The following is a 14,370-nucleotide window of genomic DNA, read 5'->3' as shown; positions in this document are numbered from 1 at the left end:
GCATGATTACTGCATGCAAAAAGTATTAGTCTAAAACAGGGATTTTAAAATTATGGTCCGGGGGGACAAGGGGGTCTGCAGAAAATTAAAGAGAGAGAGAAAAAATATTTTATAATATGTAGTTTTTAGGGTTGTTAAATTTAACATTAAGATATTAATTATCTAGGTTTAATGCAATAAAAAACACATTTACTGAAATTGAATTATTATAACTGTTCCATTCTGCTTTCAAAAGACTTTTTAGAAATCAATAGATTTATACTGTATTCTATTAAATACCATAATTTTTTTAATAAATAAAAAATGAAATGCCATATCAGCATTTAATTTTGTTGAATAAGAATACAATGGTTTTTATACAATGAGATTTATTTTATTTGGAAAAATTTAGGAAACAACATGTCTTGGTAATGTAATGCTTACCATTTTTCTCTAACAGTATATATGTATTTCTATACATAAAAATATATAGCTATCTTTATTTCTAAAGAAGGGGGTCGGAAGCAGATCATCATATTTAGTGGTAATTGGAATTAAAAAGTTTGAAAAACCACTTGAAAAGTCCACTGGCCATTTGCAATAAAATCATCTATCTCCCTCATGTTGCTCAAAACTGTTTTCCCACAGAACACAGAATAAATGACCAGACAACAAATCTGTTCCTGTCAAATTCAGTTGAAATTTTGCTTTGTTTATATATTACCTTTATATATCTGGAAAAAATTAAGAGACTAGTGCAAAAAAAGTTTCTCTGGATTTATTATTTATAGGTATGTGTTTGAGTAAAATTACCATTTTTGTTTTATTCTATAAGGTACTGACAACATTTCTCCCAAATTCCAAATAAAAATATTGTCATTTAGAGCATTTATTCGCAGAAAATGAAAACTGGTCAAAATAACAAAAAGATGCAGTGTTTTCAGACCTCGAATGATGCAAGGAAAACAAGTTCAACAAGTTCATATTCATTTTTTAAACAACACAATCACAATGATTTAACTTAGGAAGAGATCAGAAATCAATATTTGGTGGAATAACCCTGATTTCCAATCCCAGCTTTCATGCGTCTTGGCATGCTCTTTACCAGTCTTTCACAGTGCTGTTGGGTGATTTTATGCCACTCCTGACGCAAAAATTCAAGCAGCTTGGCTTTATTTTATGGCTTGTGGCCATCGATGTTCCTCTTGATCACATTCTGGAAGATTTCAATAGGGTCCAGGTCTGGAGACTGTGCTGGCCATGACAGGGTCTTGATCCGGTGGTCCTCCATCCACACCTTGATTGACCTGTATGGCATGGAGCACTGTCCTGCTGGAAAAACCAATCCTCAGAGTTGGAGAACATTGACAGAGCAGAAGGAAACAAGTTTTCTTCTAGGATAACCTTGTACATGGCTTGATGCATGCATCCATCACAAAGACGAATCATCCTGATTCCAGCCTTGCTGAAGGATCCTCAGATCATCACAGATCCTCCCCAAAATTTCACAGTTGGTGTCTCCAGGTCTCTGTCTAACCACTGGACGACAAGGTAGAGTATCGTTGATGATCTGGGGGTGCTTCAGCAATATACTGATATACTGTATATATACAATACCTGTATATATACAACAAAATTCCCAAAAAGTTGGGACAGTATGTTAAATGCTAATAAAAACAAAGAGTAGAGATTTGAGAATTATCAACACCACTCGCCGCTGCATCCATAGATGCAAGTTAAGACATTACTATGCAAAGCAGAAGCCCTACATCAACACTGTCCAGAAGTGCGGCCAGCTTCTCTGGGCTTGGTCTCATCTTAGATGTAAAGTAGAATAGTGGAACCGGGTTTTTTCGTCAGATGAGTCCACATTTCAATTTCACACATATGTGAGGGCACCATTAATGCAGACAGATATGTACAAATAATGGAGCAGCATATACTGCCATCCAGCACTGTCTTTTCCAGGGATGTCCTGGCATTTTCAGGAGGACAATTACAAACCACATTACTGTCACTTTATAACTGTCTGCTACCTCAATAACTGCTATGTGCATAGAACATTATCTCATAGTATGTTATGTTTACATTTTTAGAAACTGTCATCTTTTTGCACTACTGAGTACTGGTCGGCGCTGCACTGTCTATTGTCCTGTTCATTGTCAGTAATTTGTTGTACTGTCGTAATTTTTGCACATGTTTGCACGTGCACTTTATATAGGTAGTTTATATAGGTATTTTATTTCGTTGTGTAGTCTCATGTGGTCCTATGTTGGTCCTTTGTTGTTTTTATGTAGCACCATGGTCCTGGAGGAACGTTGTCTCGTTTTGCTGTGTACTGTACTAACTGTATATGGTTGAAACGACAATAAAAACCACTTGACTTGACTTGACTTGACTAGCACGGATAAGCATAGAGTGCGGGTGCTAGATTGGTGTGCCTGCAGTCCTGACCATCTCCAATTGAGAATGTGTGGTGCATTATGAAGTGCACAGTACGGCAATGAAGACCCCTACAATTGTGCAGCTAAAGACCTGCATAGTGGATGAATGGGTGAAAATTCCACTTTTTAAAATGAACAAACTTCTGTCTTCAGTGCCAAATGCTTAATTGTTATTAGAAGAAATTGTGATGTTTCACAGTGCTAAACACTCGACTGTCCCAACTTTTTTTGAGCGTGTTGCAATCATCAGATTTTAAATGACAATACTTTTAAAAAAATAATATATATATATATGAAACTCACAATGTAAAACTTATGTGTAGTTGTAGTGCTTTCAATATAGCAAAGGGTGAATATAATTACAAATAACTCCTTTTGCTTTTATTAGCATTTTTCACACTGTCCCGACTTTATCATCACATTCCCAGTGGGTCCCAGTTGAAATTCACTTTGTTAGTATTTGGCAGCATTGGCTTAAAATTGCTTAACTTGGGTCAAACGTTTTGTGCAGCCTTCCACAAACATCTCACAATGAGTTGCTGGAATTTTGTCCTATTCCTTCATACAGAACTGGTGTAACTGAGTCAATCTTGTAATCCTCCTTGCTCACACACACTTTTTCAGTTCAGCCCACAATTTATTTTATCAGATTTAGGTCAGGGCTTTGTGATGGCCACTCCAATACCTTAACTTTGTTGTACTTAAGCCATTTTGCCACAAAATTGGAGGTATGCTTGGGGTTACTGACCAGCTAGAAGAACCATTTGCAACAAGCTTTAACATTTTGGCTGATGTCTTGATATGTTGCTTCAATATTTCAATATTTAATATCAATATATAACTTTTCTTCCTCTTGATGCAAACTATTTTATGAAGAGCACCAGTCCCTCCTGCAGCAAAGCACCCCCACAACATGATGCTGCCACCCCCTGCTTCCTGTTGAATATCTTTTTTTGAGTCCACAATTTTTTTTTCTGAGGTCTTTACTGATTTCTTTTGATTTTCCCATGATGTCAAGCAAGAGTCACACTTTGAAGGTAGGCCTTAAAAAATCTTGCTCTGAAGAAGTTGAAAGTATAAGCTCAATCAATAAAACAATTTCAGGAGTTGTCTGTAACTTGCATAGCTTAAGAATGTCTCTTTAGAAGAACTAGAGTGATACATTTCACTCTGGAAATGGCTAAGCATGCTGTTTTATTTGTGAATTAACATTCACCTGGAATGCATTGAAATTGCAGGTGCCATGTTGAGTAACAACGAGCTGAATGTGGTGGATGTTATTTATGCATTGTGGAACGTACTGATATTCATGTGATTCGCTCATGCTAAAGAAACATCAATGTATTGGTTGCTATGACGACAAGTTTACGGGAAGTCCTAGGAGACTCTTCTGGGGCAACTCACCACGTATGCGCAACCTTCCAACGCCATTTTGTCATAGCTAAGCTAATAAATTAGCGGTCTTGCATTAAAAGCCTATTCTAAACCATAGCACAGGGGTACTCAATTAGTGGAGTCCTGTCCGGGTCTGGATCTGAACCGAAGGACAGTTAAATCCAGACAGAGCTCTGAAGCTTTGTGCTAGTTATCTGACACATGGAAAGTGATTATGTAAGCATACGTGTATTCGCCCGCAGAGCAGGAATAAATAGCGTACAGTGCTAGAGAGAAATATTATAAGTTCAGCTCTACTCACTTTATTCCCGCTCTGCGCGCGTTGCCTCTCTCCCTGCTATAGACACGAGGTGCCGCATAAAGCCTTATTTGCTGAATGTATGAATTGCAGGTGTGATTATTTTAACAACAATGGCAGAGACACTGCTACATATACTTGCATCTTTCGCTTAAACACACTGCAGAAAACAAAAATAAAGTAAAGTGAAACGATCTTCATCTGTCTGATATGTGATTCAGCTGGTTCAGCTAAGCCATGTTTGTGTCAGGACAAGTTAATGTGCCGCCTTAAGACTATAACATTTTTCCATCTAAATTTAGCTTCATTAATCAGCATGTTATGAGCATTTCATAATTAACTGATTTTTGTTCTAATTTTGTGAAAATTAAGCAGAGATGTCACCATGGCAAGGAAAGCCTATTTATCCTTAAAGGGAACCTATTATTTAAAATTCACTTTTACATAAATTTGTACATAACTGTGTCGGCAGTGTGTGTACACAACCACCCTACAATTTTAAAAGTCAACCCACTCCTCTTTCTTATATTTCTATTAATCAAAAACGGTGTGTCAAAATTAATGGTTTTGTTTTTGCATTAAAGTGATGGACTCCACCCTATTATCATAGATCCTCCCGAGTGATCTACACACAGTCCACCATTTTTTTCAGCGCTGGAGCAGATACAGTGAGAAGAATTATGTCTCAGCTTCGTAAGTGTCATAAGTGTTCTGTTGATGGCTGTAAAAGTGAACATAGGGGTCTTCATGCAATCCCGGCATCAGAGCCACTGATTTTGTTTTTGAAAGGAATGTGCCCCAAAACATACAAAAAGGTGAGTTTGTTTGTGCAAATCATTATAGACCAGACTGCTTTGTGAATGAGTGTCTAAAGCATGGATCAGTACCAACAGTTTGTGTTCCAGCTAAAGCTCTGATTGTATTCTCGGAGACCAGAGCTATGTCATTATTTTTTAGCTTACTGTATGTATAATTCATAACCGCACCTTTATTATGCACAATACAGTAAGGTGATGTTCTTTTTGAAAACTATGTATGTTTTCTGTGAACATAAGTGAGTTGTACTAAAAGTGGAACGTTTACTTGCAAAGGCCAGCACATCTGCACAACATATCAGTACAACGAGGGATGTTTGTTGCCAGACTGACTTACCACAGCTGTGTAGTGTCAATTAACCATTCAGAAACGTCCTGGTGCATTCTCACACTTGTAACTACTGCCGGAGTCTCTCCTTCATCATTGTCCAACTCTGGTTCCTACATATATGGCTGAACTTGCTGTCAGTCATATGGTTCTGATTTGTTGTTGCTATAGTATATGTAGTATCTGTAAAACTTGCTAAATAAACATTAGCTAGCAATACTATGTACATTTCTAAATATCTATAACTAAATATCAATAACTTTTTTTTGCCAATTTTGTCGCTTGTAAAAAATCTTCCTGAAGTAATATGAGACAGAAAGCAGACTTTTTTTATTTGATGCTGTTCACAAGCTGTAGAGACACAGCCCTCTTCCTGAAAGGGAGCAGCAGCTCATTTGCATTTAAACAGACACACACGAAAACCATGTGTTTTTGATTCCACCCAAAAAGAGACATTTACAACATGGTATAATAAATTAACTGTGGGGTATTTTGAGCTGAAACTTCACAGACACATTCTGGGGAAAAACTGAGACGTATATTACATCTTATAAAAATGTGCATAATAGGTCTCCTTTAAATTAATCAAACAGATATTTAATGCTTTACTGTTATGTAAATTGTTGGTTTGTTGTTAGTAGATTCTCACTTTAAGGAAAATATAAAAATGGTCCATTCAGGCTTTTAAATTTTTTATATTTTCTCTCAGGGGACACCCCTGAACCCACAGTATTTTATCTGTCAAAAGGCCTCCTATGTCCCAAACATAGGTATAGATTCTGAATGTAAAAATATTTCAACAAATCTGGACTGCTGTCATTCAGCTTCAAAACAAACTGTTGATCTTATATTTTAATATTCACATCCAAGTGCCCTCGACTGATGAATTCTTGATGAAATATTTAAAGTTAAACGTTATTATTTATATTTATAGTTAAACGGAGAAGTTTTGACATGCCTTGACATTTGTGCTTGTATGTACATGTTTGTATTTTTGAGAAAATAACGTTTATGCATGTGTAAAAGAGTCAATGGAAAGGAGGAGGCGAGAATATAAATCATTTTTTAATGAATAAATTAAAAGACACAAACACACATGTCATCGGCCTTTATCCCTCTCGGAGGCTTAATTAGCCTGTTAAGGGACCGGGTGTGTATAATCACAACCCGGCCCCGCCCTCCGCCCTGCCACAGCATGGTTTTTGAAAAAACTAAATGTTTATGTCATTGAAATAAGGCCATATAACACATACTAAACATTTGTCCACAAGCCTTTTGAGAACTGAATCTTGTAGCCTAGAGTTTTTGCTACAAAATGATGTGAAAACCACCTGATCACTCATTCATACAAAACAATATAGTAATTGAACTTTTGTAAGACACTTTTAGTGTTAGAAAAGTCATATGTGAGGAGGCATGAACTATAATGAATAGTGATTGTAATTCACACCTGAGGAGACAAAAAAAAAAACCTCCCCTGGGCATATCAATGAGAGGAATGTGACAGAAAGAGAATGAATGTGAGGAGACTTAATGATCAAAATCAAGTTTTAAGTTAAAATAATTAATCTGACTATACATTTTCTTTATATAAAGACTTTACTTAATTTTAGACCTACACTACCGTTTAAAAGAAGTATCTTCTGCTAACCAAGGCTGCATTTATATGATACAAAATACAGTAAAAACAGTGATATTTTGAACTCTTTTTACAATTTAAAAGAACAGTTTTCTATTTAAATATATTGTAAAATGCATTTGTGATAAAAGCTGAATTTTCAGCATCATTACTGCAGTCTTCAGTGTCACATGATCCTTCAGAAATCATTATAAGATTTTCTAATATGGGCATATTTAAAGAGCATTTTACTCATTTAACCTGAACACATATTTGCAAGCACAAGCTTTGTTGATGATAATGAGGCAGCATAAACACATGTATAATGTAATGTAAACATTCATATTATTTTTATATCACATTACATATCATATTTATATCTTACAGCATACAATTTAAATACCTGCTTTAGCAGAAACAGCCTTTAAATGTAACTAAATCTTGCTTATTAATACATATTTCATATTTCAATACTCTGAATCCTGGCTGGCAAGTCTGGAAACATTATCACTCGTAAAATATGTACATGTTTATATAAAATAGCATGTCAACTAATTAAAACTAAATGACTTACTCGTCTGAAATTGTATCCTCGGCTGGATCAAGTCTCTCTTCAAAATAAAAACGTTCATCGGAGTCCCACTCTTCTTCTGAGGAAAATTGTAACTCTTCGTCACTATCTAGGAGTTTTCTCACTTGTGTATCGTGCTGACTTTCAAATGCGCAGAAAAGTGAATGACTTTGTTTTTAAGGCACAGTCGAGGGCATTTACCATTTGATTTGATCGTCTCAGCACATTAGCATATGAATGGCGTGCTCTGCTGGTGGGTGCGATCACATTAGAGATAATTAGCTGAGCCAGTAAAAACTGTACATCCCTTTGATTCATACAGATTATATTGAAGGAGAATATTTTTTTAAAATTTGAATTCTTTTATTTAAAAGTAGACATTTTAATCTTTCTTTAGACATATGTTTCATGTTTGTGTGATAAGTATTCATGGAGTTTCAGTAAATTTTTGTGATGTGTTTCAGATAGATGCTTGCGAACCCAGAGACTGCTTACAGCTCACCCTTTTTATTTTCTTTATTTTACAAAAGCACAAGATTTTGTTGTTATTGTGAGTGTACACAAATAAAAGTAGACCCTTTATATTCTCTAATGATGTCTTACACTTATCTGTATGCCCCAAAATGACGGAGAATTTAATGTTTTTTCGGTTGAAATTACAAAAATTCAGCAGGATGCACCGGCGTGTCCGTCGACCCCAGAGGGTTAAGGTGAAAGCTTGGACAGGCAATCCATAGCAGCACCCCTGTTCAACAAAGCAGTGTCCTCCCACCAAAAGCTGCCATGTGATGAAAGAAATGAGGGCCCGCAGCACAAAACCTCACCGGCCTTCTTCCAAGAACCCTTCTCCAACAACAGTGAAAGGGTGAACATCCCAATGAACTCTGAAGCAACACCTAGATTGGATTTTAAAGACCTTGACAAGCTGGCAAGGAACATTGACAAATTCGCACCAAATCCTGTATGATATCCATGCTTACCTGCGTGAAATTGATTTACAGTGAGGAAAATAAGTATTTGAACACCCTGCTATTTTGCAAATTCTCCCACTTAGAAAACATGGAGGGGTCTAAAATTGTCATCGTAGGTGCATGTCCACTGTGAGAGACATAATCTAAAAAAAAAAATCCAGAAATCACAATGTATGATTTTTTAACTATTTATTTGTATGATACAGCTGCAAATAAGTATTTGAACACCTGTCTATCAGCTAGAATTCTGACCCTCAAAGACCTGTTAGTCTGCCTTTAAAATGTCCACCTCCACTCCATTTATTATCCTAAATTAGATGCACCTATTTGAGGTCATTAGGTGCATAAAGACACCTGTCCACCCCATACAATCAGTAAGAATCCAACTACTAACATGACCAAGACCAAAGAGCTGTCCAAAGACACTAGAGACAAAATTGTACACCTCCACAAGGCTGGAAAGGGCTACGGGGAAATTGCCAAGCAGCTTGGTGAAAAAAGGTCCACTGTTGGAGCAATCATTAGAAAATGGAAGAAGCTAAACATGACTGTCAATCTCCCTCGGACTGGGGCTCCATGCAAGATCTCACCTCGTGGGGTCTCAATGATCCTAAGAAAGGTGAGAAATCAGCCCAGAACTACACGGGAGGAGCTGGTCAATGACCTGAAAAGAGCTGGGACCACCGTTTCCAAGGTTACTGTTGGTAATACACTAAGACGTCATGGTTTGAAATCATGCATGGCACGGAAGGTTCCCCTGCTTAAACCAGCACATGTCAAGGCCCGTCTTAAGTTTGCCAATGACCATTTGGATGATCCAGAGGAGTCATGGGAGAAAGTCATGTGGTCAGATGAGACCAAAATAGAACTTTTGGTCATAATTCCACTAACCGTGTTTGGAGGAAGAAGAATGATGAGTACCATCCCAAGAACACCATCCCTACTGTGAAGCATGGGGGTGGTAGCATCATGCTTTGGGGGTGTTTTTCTGCACATGGGACAGGGCGACTGCACTGTATTAAGGAGAGGATGACCGGGGCCATGTATTGCGAGATTTTGGGGAACAACCTCCTTCCCTCAGTTAGAGCATTGAAGATGGGTCGAGGCTGGGTCTTCCAACATGACAATGACCCGAAGCACACAGCCAGGATAACCAAGGAGTGGCTCTGTAAGAAGCATATCAAGGTTCTGCCGTGGCCTAGCCAGTCTCCAGACCTATACCCAATAGAGAATCTTTGGAGGGAGCTCAAACTCCGTGTTTCTCAGCGACAGCCCAGAAACCTGACTGATCTAGAGAAGATCTGTGTGGAGGAGTGGGACAAAATCCCTCCTGCAGTGTGTGCAAACCTGGTGAAAAACTACAGGAAACGTTTGACCTCTATAATTGCAAACAAAGGCTACTGTACCAAATATTAACATTGATTTTCTCAGGTGTTCAAATACTTATTTGCAGCTGTATCATACAAATAAATAGTTAAAAAATCATACATTGTGATTTCTGGATTTTTTTTTTAGATTATGTCTCTCACAGTGGACATGCACCTACGATGACAATTTCAGACCCCTCCATGATTTCTAAGTGGGAGAACTTGCAAAATAGCAGGGTGTTCAAATACTTATTTTCCTCACTGTACACCTGAATATGAGGCCTTAGATGACTATGGTAGCATCCAGTCTTGAGGTGCAAATTTTTCTTGACAGACAGCCAGACCACACAAAGTCTGACTACCAACTTCTAAGTGAGGCTCTGATTAAAGAATTTTCAGACCCAGAGTCTGAGCAAGAACTATTTACCGCCCTGAACACCAAACAGGGTCGGAAAGAGACCATATAAGCCTACTACCCTCGACTACAGCAAGCCTACTTCAAGTCCCAGGACGAACCTTAGTAGAAGTAATCGACTTAATTTATGATTATAATCTGTAATCTTTTCTTTTTCATGTCAAATTATTAGAATGGTAACCATTCATGATATAGCACATCATGTTTACTATCCTTGAGATTCTTTCTGCATTTCAGGAATGTTTATTTTAATTAATTAATTATAATTTAATTCATTTTTGATATATTCAGTTGTATCCGAGTTATAAAAGGTCAAACATTAAACATTTAAAAACATAGAACATTAAAAAGTTCAAACATTAAACATTGCCCTATTTTGAGCAGGAAATGGGACTCTTCACAGACAAAGATGCAACAGGCAAAGAATTATCTGATGCCCCTCTGGTAAGGTAAGTTCAATATTCTCTATTGAAGATTATTTCCATTCACCAATCTGTTTCATGTTTGTCTATGTATATTAGTTAGTTTGTTCATTTTTTATTCTAAATAAAGTCTTGTTTGAATAGAAAGTTAATTTGATTTGTTGTATATTTTGATAAATCATACTTGATTTTAAAAAGATCTTATGTACATGGGCACTTTAATCCATACTGTGAACATTTATACTACCAAATTTCCCTACATATGGTGGATAAATGCAGGCAAGTTTAAATCTGCCCATTATATTTAGCGTTCTATTATTACAAATTCTTACATATTAATGGTGATGAATGCTGGCAGTTGTAAATGAACTCTGCTGCAAAGTCGTTAATTTCCTACAACATATAATGCATACACTCACTTAAAGGATTATTAGGAACACCATACTTTCGCCTTCAGAACTGCCTTAATTATACATGGCATTGATTCAACAAGGTGCTGAAAGCATTCTTTAGAAATGTTGGCCCATATTGATAGGATAGCATCTTGCAGTTGATGGAGATTTGTGGGATGCACATCCAGGGCACGAAGCTCCCGTTCCACCACATCCCAAAGATGCTCTATTGGGTTGAGATCTGGTGACTGTGGGGGCCATTTTAGTACAGTGAACTCATTGTCATGTTCAAGAAACCAATTTGAAATGATTCGAGCTTTGTGACATGGTGCATTATCCTGCTGGAAGTAGCCATCAGAGGATGGGTACATGGTGGCCATAAAGGGATGGACATGGTCAGAAACAATGCTCAGGTAGGCCGTGGCATTTAAACGATGCCCAATTGGCACTAAGGGGCCTAAAGTGTGCCAAGAAAACATCCCCCACACCATTACACCACCACCACCAGCCTGCACAGTGGTAACAAGGCATGATGGATCCATGTTCTCATTCTGTTAACGCCAATTTCTGACTCTACCATCTGAATGTCTCAACAGAAATCGAGACTCATCAGACCAGGCAACATTTTTCCAGTCTTCAACTGTCCAATTTTGGTGAGCTCTTGCAAATTGTAGCCTCTTTTTCCTATTTGTAGTGGAGATGAGTGGTACCCGGTGGGGTCTCCTGCTGTTGTAGCCCATCCGCCTCAAGGTTGTGCGTGTTGTGGCTTCACAAATGCTTTGCTGCATACCTCGGTTGTAACGAGTGGTTATTTCAGGCAAAGTTGCTCTTCTATCAGCTTGAATCAGTCGGCCCATTCTCCTCTGACCTCTAGCATCAACAAGGCATTTTCAGCCCACAGGACTGCCGCATACTGGATGTTTTTCCTTTTCACACCATTCTTTGTAAACCCTAGAAATGGTTGTGTGTGAAAATCCCAGTAACTGAGCAGATTGTGAAATACTCAGACCGGCCCGTCTGGCACCAACAACCATGCCACGCTCAAAATTGCTTAAATCACCTTTCTTTCCCATTCTGACATTCAGTTTGGAGTTCAGGAGATTGTCTTGACCAGGACCACACCCCTAAATGCATTGAAGCAACTGCCATGTGATTGGTTGATTAGATAATTGCATTAATGAGAAATTGAACAGGTGTTCCTAATAATTCTTTAGGTGAGTGTATATACATATATATATTCTTTAACTTTGTTTAAATAACTTGTGAAATCATGTATTCAAATTATGAATAACAAAAGTTTATCATATATTATCAAATTTTATCAACTTTGTTCACAAAACAGTTTGACTAGGGATGACTACTTGAAAACTCTGCCCCTCGAGTACTCGAAGTGTAATTAGTCAATTACATGTTTATAACTGTATATATAATAACATGTCTGACAAATGTCTTTGTCTGCTGCATTGCATCTTGTTGTTTCAGTGTATCATCTATTCATTATTATAGGCTGTTATAAAATAATCTGTTACAAAATGTACAAAAGATTGCATAATCAAAATATAATGCATCATAATCAATAATAACGCCTAGCGTGTGTGTATCTCCCCAAGTGTTTGCTCTTGTGTGGAAAGCCATGATGTTCCATATTGTTGTTGCTGTAATGATTCATGAAACATTCCATTCAACTCGGAGAGTAGGAATTTCCACCTTTCAGCTGAGGAAAGTGCAACAGAATGACACATTATGTCGGACTTCTTACTTGAATAATGAAATATAAAATGTGTTTAGCAAACGTTTTGCAGAGACACGGTTAATTACACTCTTTTTTGACTATCGTAACGATAGCATTGCAGCGTCGTATATCTATTTGGTTGCTATGAGACGTCTCTGACAATCAATGTACCCCTCAAAATCACAACGTAATCAATCTCAAAATTAAAAAATAACTTACCAGTTTGACATGTTTGTATTTAGTTGTCAGGTAATTGTCACTGAATTTCGAATTAAGTGAAAAGTGACATCATGCATAATCACCATCGATCATCATTTTCATGATCGATCATTGCTGCCATGTCCGAGTACACAAGTACTCGAGCCCATCCCTAATTTCGACATGACCGAGAGCAACTTGCAGAAAATCAAGTATTCATTCTTCCCCTCCGAGTAATTAGGTAAGTTAATTCACTGAAGGATTTGTCAAACTGTTTCAAAACGAGAACTCGTGAGCTGGTGAATTACTGTTTTAAAAGTAGCAGCTCATAAGAGTAATTTAGTCATGAATCGGATTAAACTAGTCACTTTGTTTATTGTTGTGTATAGCCAGCAAACACAATGCAATAGAAAGGTGTGCTGTTTCAGTGTTATTTCACGGTGATAATTTTTTTTGTGTCACCACATGCAATTCAGACTGCAGTCTCATAACTTGGGTAAAATGTAATTTCTTTAGTGACACTGGTAGTTCAGTGGTGGAGCAAAGGAAATTGGAGCAGGAAAATAGAAAGATGCTGTTTTCATAGCTAACACTGGGGTAAAAAATTTTTGTGGCCCATCAGCCACAGTGGCTGTGAATGCCAAATTTCATCAGCCACTTCGATTTTTTTACCAGCTCTTTTAGTTATTCATAAAGGTACCACTTCTGAAGCTGTAGTAAATTATGATGACACACATGACAATTCATTAATGTCACTGCATGTCATTTGATTTGTATGGTTATGTATTCAGCCACAAATGTTTGGAATTAAGCAATGCGTGTAAACGTGAACTGCTCCCTGGAAATCAAGCGAACTAAACGTAGAGCTTGAAATAATTTGCAGTGTTCTCATGGATGACACTGTTCTTGCAGTTGCAAACTATTTTCAGATGACTGAAACAGCAGAAACAGTGAGCACATTGCATGCGCGTGTTCTATGAAAAGCCTTGCACATATGGGCGGCAAGTGCCTCTGAATACATAGCGAATCAGATCCACACATCAACGGCTTTATTCTTTCATCTGTTCTTCAAAATATATTCAAGTGTGTTTCTTCAAACATGCATCTTTGTGTCTGACAGCATTTCTTGTCAAATGTCACTCCAAGATTTTTTTACAAGTCACCCACCACAGGAATAACCCATCACTGTGCATAAAATATCCATATTTGCTGGGTTGGTGGGTGCTAATTTTACTCTAAACAAAAGGAAAAACACGAAATGTAATAATTCCATCAACCAGAGTTTACATAACAAAAACACACAATTAATTGAAGGGAATCAAGCAATAATATTTACAAGAAAAAGAGAAAACCACTTGCTCTTTGGCCGGAGCTTTAGCCTCAATAAACCATCTGAAAATGAACATAAACGCCAAGGCACTGAAA

This window comes from Xyrauchen texanus, chromosome 28 (genome assembly GCF_025860055.1).
Source record: "Xyrauchen texanus isolate HMW12.3.18 chromosome 28, RBS_HiC_50CHRs, whole genome shotgun sequence".
NCBI classification, from domain to species: Eukaryota; Metazoa; Chordata; class Actinopteri; order Cypriniformes; family Catostomidae; genus Xyrauchen; species Xyrauchen texanus.
Note: the sequence above shows the minus strand (reverse complement) of the source record.